Source organism: Garra rufa, chromosome 23 (genome assembly GCF_049309525.1).
Source record: "Garra rufa chromosome 23, GarRuf1.0, whole genome shotgun sequence".
Taxonomy (NCBI): Eukaryota; Metazoa; Chordata; class Actinopteri; order Cypriniformes; family Cyprinidae; genus Garra; species Garra rufa.
Window position 1 is genome coordinate 8,649,536 of NC_133383.1, and position 4,728 is coordinate 8,654,263.

General features: G+C 31.5%; 1 long non-coding RNA gene across 1 annotated transcript; it reads left to right on the forward strand.

Moving 5' to 3' along the window:
• The first annotated feature begins 454 nt into the window (after positions 1 to 454).
• LOC141299913 (uncharacterized) lies at positions 455 to 3,039 on the forward strand. Its single transcript, XR_012341877.1, has 5 exons — positions 455 to 738; positions 1,398 to 1,470; positions 1,554 to 1,600; positions 1,970 to 2,067; positions 2,789 to 3,039. It is a non-coding gene; the product is annotated as an uncharacterized lncRNA (long non-coding RNA).
• Positions 3,040 to 4,728: the final 1,689 nt, after the last annotated feature.

Genomic DNA, 4,728 nt, shown 5'->3' on the forward strand with positions numbered 1-4,728 from the left:
ACTTTTTTTTTATCACAAATGCAGGTTTATGTATCACAATTGTGAGATATAAACTCATTATTGATAGTAAAAAGTCAAATTGTGAAATATAAATATGCAATTCTGAGAAGCTAATTCTGAATTGTCAGATAAAAATTTGCAATTGTGAGGGAAAAAAACTAGCTTGTTTGTGCTGCTTTTTCCACCACGTGACTTTTATCTCACAATTTTTACTTATTTTTCACAAATGCAGGTTTATGTATCGCAATTGTGAGATATAAACTCATTATTGAGAGAAAAGCCAAAATTGTTAAATATAAATTTGCAGTTCTGAAAAGCAAAATTTGCAATTGTGAGGAAAAAAAACAAGCTTGTTTGTGCTGCTTTTTCCACCATGTGACTTTTTATCTCATAATTCTGACTTATTTTTCACAAATGCAGGTTTATGCACTCAAAAAAGTCAACTAGCCACTTGTTTGATTTGCAAAATACAAATATGTCTGATTAATACGATTATAACGAGTTTACTTCTGTTAAATGATTGATTCTTGTTAGTTGTAACTAAATTAAGAAATAATCAAATGAATTAGATCAGCACTTGTTGATTCAATGAGCCCGAGTCGCTTCATATCAACAACTCTCTCTGATGAGTCACTGCGCATGCGCAGTACTGCGACGGAATCACGTGGGTACAGACGGCTGGAAGCGCCAGCGGTTTGAACTGCTGCGTTTAAACGTTCTTCATCCTTGATATTGAGGGTAAGTACTTTATTGATATAATGTTCCAGTTTGCACTTAGTAACATGGGATAATAAGGAATTACACACTGTAGCGATGTTTCAAAGTAGGCTTATGTAAATTCCGTTGTCTTTGTCGATACAAGTTTCACCCTAACGTTAATATATCCGCTACAATTTGTGCATTTCTGTCACAATTCAATGCTAACCACGCCTATTAACTAATAACTATTAACTACATAACCTACGTTAAACCTGAAGTCTACCCCAACATTGGGAGAGGAAAGACTGCACAGTCGAACACACCATGCACTCGTTTTTCTGTTTGTAAGTTAATGTAATGCTATTTATACGCTTTACTTTTACGTAACTTGTTGTATGTTGAATCAGTATGCACTTCTCATCGCTCTTTTTAGTCTAGCTAACGTTTATAGAGCTGTTTTGTTTGTTTTTCTTGAGTTCCGAAATGTTACATATTGCTACCCAGCTTATTGAATACAGTTTGCAAAAATTGCCAAGTAAAATCTATAATGCAGTCGACCATATATATTAAATGTCCTAACAAATTGCAGTTAAAGTTAAAGTGATTGAATAGGTATGCATGGTTTTATTTGGGAAATATAGTATATATTATTATATATATATATAACTTATACACTTTGTTTGTTTTGTTTTTCACAGCAGAAAAAAAAAAAAAAAAATACATCGCATAGCTGTCCCCATCCTCTTCTGGTGTGAACCTCACCTTTACATGGTAAGTAGTTTTTTTTAAAACACTCACATACAGTAATGTATAACTAACTATCCTTGAATACTGAACTTTTCTTTCTCTTTCAGTGACGTGTATGTGGCAGTGCAGGAAGTGTTGCAAAGGAGAGTTGCAGGTACAAATTACTTAAGCATTATAAACTAAACATTGCTTTGGAAGCGGCAGTCATTATGTTTGTGTACAGTAGTCAACATTTGAAGTGGATTAAAACCTTTTTAATAAAACTGTATTAAGGTGGGATATGGGTAAGGTAAGGGACAGGTTTGGTGTTAAAGGTGGGTTTTTGACCTAAGGACAACTTTTAATTAACTTTTTTGTTGACTACTATATATTTAAATGATGCATGCACATTGAAGACATGGGCAGGACTTAAAACCCATGTGTATAGAGTTCACCTGTTACATTCTACACAGACAGTAACACGTTCAGTACTCTTAAGCTGTCCCACCGCTGAAGTTGATTTAATCTTGTCTCCACCCTACAGGATGACACTGTACATTCTGTACCAGAGAAGCCTGTGTCATCAAGTCTCTGTGCATCTACTTGAATGAAGACCCTGAAAAACCAGTCAAGGCATATTTGGTGAGTTGATGAGAAAATTTCAAAAGCCATTCTGTACTTGGGTCATGTTTATCCTTGTTTGCTACAACAAAAATGTGACATGAGAGAACACTTAACTTAAAATTGAGCTGGACAAATTGTTCATTAATAGGAAACTACTGGTACACTTAGACAAAATGCTTATGTGAATTGGTTGATGTACTAAACCAATAATTTTTTTATTCATAATGGTTGATCTCTCTTGGGGCCTAATTTACAAAACTTTGTGTAAAGCCCTACTAAATATATGAATTGATCTGAAATAATAATAAGAAATAAATTAAACAGCATCAGAAAACTATACTTGCGTGCTTTTTTTTTTATTGGAGTGCTTTATATTCTATGGTGGTTATAATGTTTTAGCAGCCTCATTAATTTTAAATATGGTTGCCAGATAAATTATAACTTATATATATATATAATTCTTCTGTTTATTGGTGTGTTATTGCAGTGCATTATATATATATATATATATATATATATAATGCACTGCAATAACACACCAATAAACAGAAGAATTATCACTTTTCTGACAATTTTTAACTTAAAACTGAGAAATTATAACCTCTGATTCACATCAGAGCTCCTGTATTGGATTTAAGTTTACTTTACAGGTGTACATAATAAAGTGGCCAGTAAGTGTATAAGCAATTCTTGTAATAATTATTTTTGTTTGTGATCTTTTATGTGTTTCTCCCCACAGGATTCAGACATCGAGTCAAAATGTACCATGGAGGAAACTGTGGCGGGAGCGTATGTCATACTGAAGGAGGGAACGTGTCCTAACTGAAGGTGTGGAAGTCAGGCTTGTGCTGTTATTTGGACTGATATGCTGTTTGAATCCTGTTTTACAAACACTCAAATGGATTGGAGACTTAAAGTGCAGAAAGCAGTTTAAACTTATTTGTATGTGTATGTTAAAACTGAATAAAAAAATAAAAATGTTTAATTGTTTGCATGTTTTATGTGGTTATTCTGTAGATGTAATGTTTTGGTTCTTAGTTCTTTCACCTAAAACAAATCTAATTGAAACAACAAGATGTGTATTAATTAAAGTACCAAAACTATACATGAACAAGACATTAACTAGTAGATGTAACAAGGCAGAATTTTGTTGAATTGAAGTGCTTTTACTGACATATTTGACTAACACGATTCAAACATTTTGATTCAATTAGTTGGAAAGAAGCTACACTGACATGTTAAAACAATGTTAAATCTACAAGTTTAAATCACATTCATATAACATATTCAAACCTTTTCAAGTTTATTAGATTGGTTTAGATGCGTTTTGGGTGCTACGATTAAATCATGTTCATTGAACAATTTATTTTTTTGAGTGTGTATCACAATTGTGAGATATAAACTCATTATTAATAGTAAAAAGTCAAATTGTGAAATATAAATATGCAATTCTGAGAAGCTAATTCTGAATTGTCAGATAAAAATTTGCAATTGTGAGGGAAAAAAACTAGCTTGTTTGTGCTGCTTTTTCCACCACGTGACTTTTATCTCACAATTTTTACTTATTTTTCACAAATGCAGGTTTATGTATCGCAATTGTGAGATATAAACTCATTATTGAGAGAAAAGCCAAAATTGTTAAATATAAATTTGCAGTTCTGAAAAGCAAAATTTGCAATTGTGAGGAAAAAAAACAAGCTTGTTTGTGCTGCTTTTTCCACCATGTGACTTTTTATCTCATAATTCTGACTTATTTTTCACAAATGCAGGTTTATGTATCACAATTGTGAGATATAAACTCATTATTAATAGTAAAAAGTCAAATTGTGAAATATAAATATGCAATTCTGAGAAGCTAATTCTGAATTGTCAGATAAAAATTTGCAATTGTGAGGGAAAAAAACTAGCTTGTTTGTGCTGCTTTTTCCACCACGTGACTTTTATCTCACAATTTTTACTTATTTTTCACAAATGCAGGTTTATGTATCACAATTGTGAGATATAAACTCATTATTGATAGAAAAAAAGTCAAATTGTGAAATATAAATATGCAATTCTGAGAAGCAAAGTCTAAATTGTCAGATAAAAATTTGCAGTTGTGTGAAAAAACAAGCTTGTTTTTGCGTCTTTTTCCGTCACATGTGACTTTTTATCTCATAATTCAGACTTTTTTTTATCACAAATGCAGGTTTATGTATCACAATTGTGAGATATAAACTCATTATTGATAGTAAAAAGTCAGAATTGTGAAATAAAATATGCAATTCTGAGAAGTCTGAATTGTCAGGTAAAATTTTGCAATTGCGAGAAAAAACAAGCTTGTTTTCACTGCTTTTTCCACCATGTGACTTTTTATCTCATGATTCAGACTATTTTTTTCACAAATGCAATTGTGAGATAAAAACTCATTATTGAGAGAAAAGCCGAAATTGTTAAATATAAATATGCAATTCTGAGAAGCAAAATTTGCAATTGTGAGGAAAAAAAACAAGCATGTTTTGCTGCTTTTTCTACCACGTGACTTTTTATCTCATAATTCTGACTTATTTTTCACAAATGCAGGTTTATGTATCACAATTGTGAGATATAAACTCATTATTGATAGAAAAAAAAGTCAAATTGTGAAATATAAATATGCAATTCTGAGAAGCAAAGTCTAAATTGTCAGATAAAAATTAG